This window comes from Otolemur garnettii, unplaced genomic scaffold (assembly GCF_000181295.1).
Source record: "Otolemur garnettii isolate 467f Iridium unplaced genomic scaffold, OtoGar3 scaffold00132, whole genome shotgun sequence".
In the NCBI taxonomy this organism is placed as follows: Eukaryota; Metazoa; Chordata; class Mammalia; order Primates; family Galagidae; genus Otolemur; species Otolemur garnettii.
The window spans coordinates 4,564,175-4,576,348 of NW_003852527.1; the positions used below are offsets into that span (position 1 = coordinate 4,564,175).

Sequence of the window (12,174 nt, forward strand, 5' to 3'; positions counted from 1 at the left end):
GTGTGTGTGTGTGTGTGTGTGTGTGTGTGTGTGTTTGATACAGAGTCTCACTATGTCGCCCTGGGTAGAGTGTGGTAGCATCACAGCTCACAGCAATCTCTAACTCTTGGGCTTAAGCAATTCTCCTGCCTTAGCCTCCCAAGTAGCTGGGACTACAGATGCCTGCCACAATGCCCAGCTATTTTTTGGTTGCAGTTGTCATTGTTGTTTTAGCTGGGATTGAACCTGCCAGGTTCAGTGTATGTGGCTGGCTCTGTAACCGCTGTGCTAAGGGGACTGAGCCTCCCTTGTGGTTTTGACAACAAAAACAGTTATGTGACCCTACACAAGTCAACTCCTGACCTTTTATTTCTTTATCTCTGAAATGAAGAGGATGTTTTGGGTTATTCTAAAATCTCTTCCAGGTTTATAATTTTTTTGAGACAGAATCTCACTTTGTTAACTGGGTGGAGTGCTGTGGCATCATAGCTCACAGCAACCTCACATTCCTGGGCTCAAGCCATCCTCTTGCCCCAGTCTCCCGACTAGCTGGAACTATAGGCACCTGCCACAATGCCCACCTAGTTTTTCTCTTCTTGGTAGAGACAGGGTCTTGCTCTTGCTCAGGCTGGTCTCAAATTCCTGATGTTCCATCCACCTGCCTCGGCCTTCCAGAGGGCTAGGATTACAAGTGTGAGCCGCTGTTCCTGGCCTACACATATATTTTTCTATTACATATAAGGACTTCTGTAAAAGGCACAAATGAAGGAATAAAAACATGAACGTTTTTTTTCATTAGCAAATATTGTACAGGAAAAGTTTTTGAGAGAGACTTTTAAAAGGCTGAAACTGTTTGGTGTTTTTTTGTAGCAAAAATATGAACTCCTCCATGCTATCTCTGCAATGATAAAGAAGTTACTGAAGTTTAAAAGGAAGTTGTACCCCGTGTCACTTGGATACTGAAATGTGATTACTCATGGGCTACAATGTCAAGTTGAATGAATATTTATATAATAAGGAAATTCTATGTCTCTCTCTCTCTCTTTTTTTTTTGTAGAGACAGAGTCTCACTTTTTCACCCTCGGTAGAGTGCAGTGGAGTCGCTCCAGCAACTTCCAACTCCTGGGCTTAGGCGATTCTTCTGCCTCAGCCTCCCAAGTAGTTGGGACTATAGGCGCCTGCCACAACGCCTGGCTATATGTCTCTTATTATATTGAACTGATGACATAATAACACAAGGTCTAACAATGAGTATGGGGTTGGGCATATGGAGGCAGAAGTAACATAATTGAGGGAAAAATCATTGAATAAAATTACAAGTGGTTTGTTAAATATCACTGAGGATCTTCCCACTTGCTCCTAAGGCTAAAATATGTGGTTGGCTGGTTCAATTACTTGCATCTCCATGACCATTAGCATTCTGATTCTGATTCTGAGGTTACTGGTGAAGGAGGCAGAGAGGCAATGAGCGTGAATATGTGTGGTGGTGGTGGTGTATGTCTGTGTGTTTGGGGAACGGGTGGGTGTTGCAGGAGGCATCTATAATTTCATCTAGTCATCATTCTTTTCCCTTTGTTAACAACACTGTAATTTTCCTTTCCTTTTCCCTTCCTCTCAGTCTCTGTGGTTTGGGTGTATACGAAGCCTTTTTCAGATACAAGCAAATGGCCCAGGCCTGGCAGTGTGCGTTCATCCTTTGGTTACAATGGTTAGTTTCATTGGCTCCAAGTGGGTCAGTTGAGGCCCATTCTTTGTCTTGCTGTCTTATTGATGGGATCAGTTGCTAAAGAGGTTGGGTATTTGCTGAGAGATGTAAGATGTGTTGCTTCTTAGAGAATATAGAACCAGTGCAGTGAAAGCCCAGTGAAGATATGGAGAGAAACTGAGTCTGGATACTCTTTGAGCATTTGGAGGAAAGAAAAGATATTTAAAAACATGTATTTTTCCAGCTCTACTTTTGGGATTTATAAACATATAAGCCAATAAATTCCAATCCCCTCAGATGTAGGTTTTATTAAGTCAGTTTGAGTTGTGTGCTTGTCATATCCAACTATCCTGACTTTACCCTACTCACTGCTAACCTCCTTTCACATCTCGAGGTTTGGTTCACACAGGACCAAGCTGCCTGCTTTTTATAGAACCCACGGCTTATTTCCTCTCCATCTGGTAGCATAAGTTGCTCCAACTTTTTACATATTTTCTTGCTGCCCTCTTCCTCTATAAGTACAACACAGACGCTTGTTTCACAGGGGCAGGAGGGGAAGAACTGAGATGTTCAGGTCTAGTCTCAGGCCAGTGATGACGCATGCAAGTGCTTTTGTGTGCATTAGAAAATGCCACTTCCTCTGCCTGGTGCTAGGACCACTGCTTGGAGACCAGGCTTGATCTTATCTCCAAATTGCCCGCCCACTTCCACCTCAGCCAAAGGACACAGCATAGGGTACAGACAGCATACCACTATGTTGAGTCCCCACAGTATTGAAGAAGTAAGGGTTGTAGCCATGAGGTAGAAAAACAAACCTGTGGACAGCAGCAGAGCTTTTGTAGCTCACATCCATTGTTCCATGATCTATTCCCAAAGTGGTAACAGTGGCTGATGCTGTGGGCCTCCTGGGCATGCTATCTCAAGGCTGTGGTCTCAGCAATTATCAAAAATGTTGCTGATAGCTGGAGAAATAATATCACTTATCATTTGAAAGCTGCATTTCCGCTATCATTATATCTTAAGGTGGTATCTTTCCTGGAACAACTTAACTGAGTTCAGTTTATCCTTGCAGCCATTTTCATTCCTTCCTCCCTTCCTTCCTTTTCTTTCTTTCCCTCCCTCTTTCCATACTTTCTCAGAGAGAGAGAGGAAGAGAGAGAAAGCTGAGGGTCTCACTCTGCTGTGTAGGCTAGAGCGGTAGGATCCTCAAGCAGGGTCCTTAAACTTTTTAAACAGGGGGCCAGTTCACTGTCCCTCAGACCGCTGGAGGGCTGGAATGGGGGCCCCCGGGAACAGTCGGCTGCTAATCAGGACAGGCAGCGGCGGCAAAAACACCAGGCCCGCCGGATAAATGTCCTAGGCCGGCTGCATGGGGCCTGCGGGCCATAGTTTGAGGACGCCTGGTTCATAGCAACCTCCAACACCTGGGCTTCAGAGATCTTCCCACCTTGGCCTCCCAAAGTGTTAGGATTACAGGAGTGTACCACCACTCCTGACCCTACATCAAGTATTTGTTGTTGAAAGTCAATGGTTCTAGAAATCTACATTGGAAAGCTACCTGGAAATTGTCCTTTGGAAGAGAACACAGCACCAGGTAAAGCAGGGCGTGTGGCAAATCTCCTATGCCATACAGCAAGGGAGAGTGCTAGCGACGAAAATAATTTTATGGTTTGGGGTCACTACAACATGAGGAATTGTATTAAAGGGTTGCGGTGCTAGGAAGGTTGAGAACCACCAGTCTAGGAGCTCCAGCTGGTCTTCAGATGGTTCTGTCTCCAGCGCGCCTTGGTAAGACCCTCTTCCCTGTGTTGGAGGTGAAAACTAACCAGGTAAGAAAAGCGACCAGCCTCAGGAAATGCAATGTCTCGTGGCCAGTGGCCAGTGGCATGCATAGACTTTGAGGGGGAATGGGGACAGAAAGACAAGACCCAAAAAGGAGTGTGGGCGGTTAGGGGCAGGGGCGCAGGCCAGCAGCGAGGGTGCACTCGTCCTACGCTCTGTGCCTCTGGCCAGGCGGAGGGCAGACCCGCCCTGAGTTGGGGGCGTCTGGGAAGCAGAGCGCCAGGGCAGTTCGGGGGTGGCCCCGGGACCTGTCGGTCTCGCCTTGCCCGCCCCCTCTTCGCCGGCCGCCCCCTCCCGCCGGCAGCGGGGTGGCGCCTTTAAGAGGCAGCCCCGCCGGGCCGGGGGCGGGAACCCGGGAGCGCGAGGCGGCGGCGCCGGCCGGCGATGCTCCTCACTTTCTGCTCCAGCCCCCCCCGCCGCCGCCGCCGCCACCGCCTCCTCGTCGCCGTCCTCCTGGTCTGCCTGGAAGCGTTGCTCTCTGCGGCGGAGGAGAGAAGTGCTATGTCAGGAAAGTTCCGGGAGGGACTGGAAGGGGCCGCCCTCCCCGCGCTCTCCCGCGGGCGCCCGCCCGCCGCCCTTTGTATGAGGTGAGACTCGGGGTCCTCGGCCCGGGGACAGGTAGCAGCCGCGGGTGGGGAGCGCCGCAGCGACCGCGGCGTGGGCGGCAGCGTGCGGTTTGGCGGAGTGCGTGGGTGAAAGAGGCTGGCGAGACTGAAGTTGTGCCGGAGAAGCTGGGCTTTTCGGGCAGGCTTTCGCAGCTGGACTGGAGTTACCTCAGCCGGCACCACCCGGCGGGGCCCCGGGGTCTCCCGTGCTGCCTCGCCTCCCGACGCCCGGCCCCGGCCCCTGCCCACCCGCCCGCCCACCCGGGCGGCGGGCCTTCTAGGAAACCCGCGGCTGCAGATGGGCACCCAGCCGGGGTTCCCCGCCGGCTGTGCTCGGAAGGCTGAGCGCTGCTCGGAGTGAGCCGGAGGGATGGAACCGTCCTGAAGCTCGCCGCCGCGCTCTCGCCGCTCTCGCGGGCTGACCCTGGCCGTGACTGCCCGACTGGAGGGCTCCTGGGAGCGCCGACGGGGCTGAGCGGTGCCTCCTGCGGGTGCTGGGGCTCGCGCCCCTGCAGCCTGGGCGCTTCTCACCGTCACCCAGATTTTAGTTCTGCCTCTTCTCTTCCGCCCCTTTTTGGGAACATGGATTTTATTTTTTTGGAAGAAAAAATATTCTGGAGGCTCAGGGTGCTTACAAAACCCCTAACAGCATATTTTGAAAAAATTTCCCGAAGGCTGGCTCCAGTTTTCGAAGTGACCGTTTAGTCTTTGATGAAATATGTAGCCTCAGTCTTAACACTTAATGAAATGCAGGTATCCTTGTAGTAGGATGTAGTTGTTTAGTGAGTTAGGATGAGGTTTTAACCGTATTCTTTTCTCTTGGTTTATTGGTGAATTTGTTTTAAATTACGCCTTAGAGTAAGAAGGCTCCAACTAATTTTAGGAGCAGTATCTCTAAGAATCAAATAAACCGTGATGTTTCTTGCACAATCTAACTTTGCTTCAGGCGTTTTAATCCATTTATGAGGTATGTAATATGTGTAGTCATTTGATGAAACCTAACATATAAGTACATTTATTGCACAAATGAGTCAATTTTTTTTTTCATGTGTTCTGTGGGGGAAGGAAGCCTCATTTTTTTCGCACCCCCAGGTCTCTGCCCCTCCATAAAGTATTCCTATTTCTGTCTTTTCTGTTAACATGGTGTACATCTGATGTCAGTTACACAAATGGAAGGTACTGATGAAAAATCCCTGTGGTTTCAGTGTTGCATCGCTCAGATTTTAGTGACATGACATAATGATCATCCGGATCATTTTAAACAGTAAAAATAGAATGTAGGAACTTATTTAAAGGAAAGAATGTCATGAAGTATTTAAAGTAAATGTACATGCTTTACATGTAATTTTCATATGTGAAAAATATATTACCGAGATAGACGGGAGATACTGTAGGAAACGTCTTATTTGCAATGAGGAAGTTTTCAAAGAAAGTCATTCCAGAGTAATCATTAATCATTAATATTGCATAATTTTGTTATAAACGCTTTCATCTCTTGATTACAGTTTTGTCATTTTGCTGTCAAATATACCAGAACTGAAACCATTTTTTTTTTAAAGAGGTGAGGTTCTTAAAAAAGAACTTACCATCTCAAGCATTTTCTGAAAATTTGCAGCAAACTGAACATTCTTGGAGAAAAATTTGTATAGAAAAGTCACATACTGGGCGGTGCCTGTGGCTCAGTGAGTAGGGTGCCTGTGGCTCAGTGAGTAGGGTGCCTACTCCATATACCAAGAGTGGCAGGTTTGAACCCAGCCCTGGCCAAACTGCAACAAAAAATAGCTGGGTGTTGTGGTGGATGCCTATAGTCCCAGCTACTTGGGAGGCTCAGGCAAGAGAATTGCCTTGCCCAAGAGTAGGAGGTTGCTGTGAGCTGTGTCATCACTGCACTCTACTGAGGGTGACAAAGTGAGACTCTGTCTCTAAAAAAAGTCACATACTGAAAACCCTAACTGCAGTTACCGTTTTAACTTAAATTTGTTGGACTTCAGACAAGAAAGTAAGAATTTAGGGTTTTAAGGTGGATCTGGCTTAGTTCCTAGAATTATTTTTTCTTTTTTTGGCAGTTTTTGGCGGGGGCTGGGTTTGAACCCGCCACCTCCAGCATATGGGGCCAGTGCCCTACCTACTCCTTTGAGCCACAGTTGCTGCCCTTTTTTTTTTTTTTTTTTGAAACAGAGTGTTACTTTGTCACCCTTGGTAGAGGGCCCTGGTAGCCCTGCTAACAGCAACCTCAAACTCTTGGGCTTAAAGAATTCTCTTGCCTCAGCCTCCCACGTAGCTGGGTCTACGGGTACCCACCACAGTGCTCGACTATTTTTCTTATTGTTGTTGTAGTTGTCATTGTTTAGCAGACCTGGCCCCAGTTCAAACCCATCAGCCCCAGTGTAAGTGGCTGGCGCCCTAACCACTTAGCTACAGGTGTGGAGCCCCTAGAATGGTATCGATTAAGTGGAATTACCTTGACATTTTGTATATGGTATATTTGATTTGGGATGATTGTGTGAATAATTTTTTTTGAAGCTGTATATATATATATGTTTTGGACACGCATACATACATATGGATTAATATATGTATATGTCCATGTCACACATTTATTTACATCTTTAAGTCTGTAGGTAGACACATACATAACATATGCACCCTCACACACATATGTATATATATTTTTATAGTGGGGAAAACCATTAAGGGACTTGATAGTACATGGGTACTAAGAATAGCAGGTATAAAAGATCAGCAGCTAAAAATAGTTCTTGTTAGGGCTTGTCATCTTATCAGCACTTTTGTAGATATCAGGTTAAGGTAAAAAATACTGTTTTCCAGTAAGTTCCTAAACTTTTCCCAGGCTTGGAGTAGGGAGCCATATGCCAGTGATTCTAACCACATATTTATCTATTAAAATGTACTGAAGTACCCTACTCACTGTTAGGATTCAACCAAGCATTTCTTAAATTTCAGTAATTTATCTTCAGTAGGCAAATTCTAGGTAAAATTTAGCTGGTCAGTATAGTGAGTTCTTCTTTGAACCTTTCAAAAATTACCTTCATAGCATTTTCCATAGGTATGTGGACAGTAGACTTAAAGGCCATGAGAGGCAAATCTTAGGAGATGTGAAGGGATGTCTTTAGCATTTGATTTGAGAGAGGATCCCATTAATGGTTGGGAAAATAATACCTATAAATACACTGTTCCATTCGCTACAAGCAAAACTGTCCACTCACCTTGGTAATATTTGTTATCACATTTCACAGCTGAAGCCGCTGCATTTCAGCATATGTATGAAAATTAAAAATGAAATGAGCTATGTGACTTTCCTTTAATTTGCTAGGTATTTGCCAGAAGTGGGTTTGTATTTTCTGTAAGTGCCCTTTGCTTTTTTGCTCATGGCATTTTTTCCTTTTTTCTTCTTTTTTGTAAATGACATGTATACTAGGATGAATTCTTAGTGTTTTTTTTTTTTTCTTTTTGTAGAGACAGAGTTTTACTTTATTACCTTTGGTAGAGTGCTGTGGCATCACACAGCTCACAGCAACCTCCAACTCCTGGGCTTAGGTGATTCCCTTGCCTCAGCCTCCTGAGTAGCTGGGACCCCAGGCGCCCACCACAACGCCCAGCTTTTTTGTTGCAGTTTGGCTGGGGCCAGGTTTGAACCAGCCACTCTCAGGTATATGGGGCCGGTGCCCTGCCCACTGAGCCAGAGGCGCCACCCTTAGTGTTTTCTTAAAAACACATTAATGAGTTTCATAGAGCTTATGTTGTGTGTCTTCAACTTTCAAAACATAACATTTGAGATGTTTGACTGTGAGCCTGAGATCATAGCTTTCAGAGCTGACAGGATGTTAGTCAATTATAGTTCCAGTATTGTGGGAATTTTCTGTTTTAAGGTCAGATGTGTCCTTAACTTGAACTGGATGATCCGCAAAATAGGTTCTTTTGTAACCACAAAACATGGAGAACATCCCAAATAATTTGCAGTGTGGCAGCCCAACATGCTTTAGTGTTTGGTTGGCTTGAGGCAGTGTGCCATGCTTGTAAAAAAATGGTTTCTGAAGCTGACGGCAAAGCTGTTTCAGTCTTTGAGTTTGACACATAGAACAAAATGCCTTTTAACCTCTATATCAGTAAATATGGACAGGATTGGTACAAGTAATTTGTGCCCATTTCTAGAAATTCTAGCCTAATATACAGGAAAGATCATTTGTGTTTGTTATAAATGTAATGAAGAGTTAGAAAGTTCAGGTTTTAACACAGCTCTCAGGTCTTAGGCAAGAATGTACATTTGCTGTTAGGTGGAGAATCTCGTGAACACCTATTGAAATTAATAATAGCACTGGTTTTTTTTTTTTTTTTGACACCGAGTCTCACTATATTGCCCTCAGTAGAGTGCCTTCGTGTTACAGCTCACAGCAACCTCCAACTCTTGGGCTTAAACGATTCTCTTGCCTCAGTCTCCCAAGTAGCTGGCACTACAGGCGCCTGCCATAAAGCCCAACCATTTTTTTGTTGCAGTTGTCATTTTTGTTTAGCAGGCCCAGGCCGGGTTTGAACCTGCCAACCTTGATGTATGTGGCTGGCACCCTATCCACTGAGCTATGGGCGCTATCAATAATGGCACTGTTATTAGTATTTTTTTTATGATAAGGCTAAAAAAAATTACATCCTTTCAGGTCCAATTTAGATTAAAAATTTCACCAGTCACATACTGTACCAATCATCTGGTGTATATGTTAATTGATTCTTAGATAATTTTCACCTGAAACTTTTATGTATCTTAGTCACAAGCTTTAAATACCTTTTAGGGTTTTTGGCAAAGCTTACTGGTTAACTTCTTTCTTTCAGTTGACTTAGTTCAGTCTACACTATTAAAGCATTTGAAAAGTATTTGAGACTAATTCTTTTCTGTGGAAACTTCTAAGGATCTGCTTGGGGATGTTAGTGCAAAAGGGACATGATTTTTATACTCTAGCTGTTACTTTCCAAAAGGAGGCTTCTTCACCTTGCCTACTGTTTTCAAACAAAAACAAATGCATAGGTTAATTTTAGAGAAAGAACATTAGTGTGGGCATTTAAAGATGCCTGAAGTTTGGATCAGAATAATGGTTTCAACTGAAGATTACCTAGGAATCAGTTAACATCAGTGCCAGGTGTTCACTGCAGTATCTCACAGAGGGTTTCTGCTTCAGGTTGTTTTGCTCTAGATTAAGGCTGGGAGAATGTATCAGGGGTCCTCAAACTACGGCCTGTGGGCTGCATGCGGCCCACCTAGGACATTTATCAGGCTGGCTGGGTGTTTTTGCTGCTGCTGCCTGTCCTGCTTAGCAGCCCACTCGTCCTGGGGCCTGCAGTCCGGCCCTCCAATGGTCTGAGGGACAGTGAACTGGCCCCCTGTTTAAAAAGTTTGAGGACCCCTGATGTAGATGCACAGGGAGTTGTGTAGGTGTAACATCCATTGGCTCTAAGACAAAATGTTGGCATAAGTGTGTACTTGTGATAAAACTCAATCTTTCCATTGTAGCTTTTTTTCCCCCCATTTCCTCTGGGTTGTATGTGAAGCATGAAGCTTCCTATTCCATTTTGATTAACGCTGCCTAAACTGTTATGCCTTCTACAGTTTCATACTATCCAGCACCAGCAGAAACTCTGCTCATGAATTCTCTCAGCTTGTTCTCACTCAGTACATTTTCAGACTTCTTCCTTATTTGTTTATTTTTTTTTGCATTATCCAGTTCTTTAGTGATAGGAGTTTTGAATATAAGCTTCTCTGTTTTCTATAAATTGAGTAAATTTGCTTCCATGTAAAGATTTAATGATATTGAGAATTTTATTTTTGTTTCTGTAGTTCATGAGCAGTTGCTATTGTAAAGTTTCAAATCTTTATTCTTTATTCTTTATTGTTACGTTATAGTAGATTTTTTTTTTTTTTGAGACAGAGCCTCAAGCTGTACCCCTGGGTAGAGTGCTGTGACATCACAGCTCACAGCAACCTCCAACTCCTGGGCTCAAGTGAGTTTCCTTCCTCAGCCTCCCAAGTAGCTGGGACCACAGGTGCCTGCCACAATGCCTGGCCTATTTTTTTTTTTGGTTGCAGCTGTCATTGTTGTTTGGCGGGCCCAGGCTGGATTCGAACCCGCCACCTTAGGTGTATGTGGCTGGCGCCTTAGCCACTTGAGCCACAGGCGCCAAGCCAATAGATTTTTTTCTTATGAAAGTGTCACATATTCATTATAGATAATTTAGAATATTCAAACAAGCAAAAATAAAAGAAAAAAAGAATTGTGCCCATAGGTAACTCTTCACATTTTAATACATAAGTATTTTTATGTATATATGAAGAATACTATAATAATTTAATTTCCAAAAATGGCACTTTATATACATTGCTTCATAATTTTTACACAAAGATAACCCACTTGTCATGGAATGATTTGTAATGTTTTCAGTATCGAATAGTACTCTATGGGTATTTCATGATTTATTGGGGATATGCCATCATATGCATCATATATGTATTGCAGTTCTATTTTTCTTTTGCTACTTTATAGCAGTGAATATTTTATGGCTCCATTTTTATACATATCTATGGTTAGTCTCTTGGGGTAAAGTTTAGAAGTAAGAATTTTTTTTGGAGGAGAAATAGCCATTAATTTTGTTTTTTTTTTTTGACCTTAAGGTACTTTATTATTATCAATATACAATCTATAGCCCTGATTATGGACTTCCTTGTATTTACAGAATTTAGCTTTGAGCTCTGTGTGTGTGCATGTGTATGTCTATATCCGTATTTTGTTCATATATTTATCTATATCTTTTTTCCTTTCTGTCAATAATGTGTAACTTCATCTCAGCCAGAAGTTACCTTTTGAAACCAGTTGAGTATCATTGTGGCTACCACAGAAACATGCGCTCACTTTTAAAAACAAAATTAGGGATATATAATGAGCAAAAACTAGGAAAAGAACATTTGTAAAAACATTAAGACTGATGGCCAAGTGTAGAGATAAATTCTTTAGTTTTTAGAAATAAAAGTTATTTTTGGCCATCAAACATGACCCCACATCCTATTGTAGTTTTCTTTTTTAGAATTTGGTTCTTGGCTGTAGAAGGTCAGAGAAAGTAAACATGCACACTCCTAGACACGTTTTCTGAGCCAGGTGTTCTTTCTCAGACATTGTCCACTTCACTGTGAAACCTCTGTCTCTGCCTTTCTTTAAGTCTTGCTTAATACCCTAGTGTTTACCTCTGCTTTAGCACTTCAAAAATAAATTTTTTCTTTAGATGAGTATTATTTCTCTCTTTAATATCTCGAAGAATAGGAACCATATCTTTGTATTTTGGTGTGGAATGTAACAGGCATGGGCAGATTGAGCAGCTAAATCTCATTTAACCTCATTTAACCTCATTTTTCATGAGGTCTTGTGATGTTCACTTTATAGGGAAGTTCAGAATATTCTTTTGAAACTAATTTTACTACACAGTTTTTCCTTTAAGAATATTTATTTTAAAGTACATTGTTCGTATAAAAGCACATAAAACGTATTTGAATGTTAGAAACAAATTGAATACTCATGGACCTACTATCAAAGTTAAAAAATATAACAAACTTAAGAGTTCCTTTGTCTACCAATTCCTCGCCTAGAGGCAGTCTTGTTTTGTCTTTAAAGCGGAAAATTCTTTAGTTTTGGCTATTTTTGGATTTTACCTAAAAGGAATCAGACTACTATACATGTATAACACACACACACTCTTTCGTGGTCACTGATTTTGCTCACTTTTGTATTTTTGAGATGCTCCATGTATGTAGCTGTAGCTTGTTTTTCGTTGTTTACTATATTGTATTGATTTCTACAGTTCAGCCTCCCTGTTTCTTTTTTTTTTTTTTAATTGAATGATAACTATGTACATTAATGCACTTCTGGGGTACAGTGTGGGGTTTTCACATGCAATCCGAAATACTTCCATCAAACTGGTCAACACAGCCTTCATGTCATTTTCTCAGTTATTGTTTTAAAACATTCACATTCTACTCTTAGAAAGATT

The 12,174-nt window shown here is 43.0% G+C and overlaps 1 protein-coding gene across 1 annotated transcript in view; it reads left to right on the plus strand.

Moving 5' to 3' along the window:
* Nucleotides 1-3,927: 3,927 nt before the first annotated feature.
* GPR63 (G protein-coupled receptor 63) overlaps nucleotides 3,928-12,174 on the plus strand; it is a 63,201-nt gene continuing 54,954 nt past the window's right edge. Inside the window, exon 1 of the mRNA XM_003798219.2 lies at nucleotides 3,928-4,113. The gene's annotated coding sequence lies outside the window, so the exon portion shown is untranslated. The remainder of the gene's footprint in view (nucleotides 4,114-12,174) is intronic.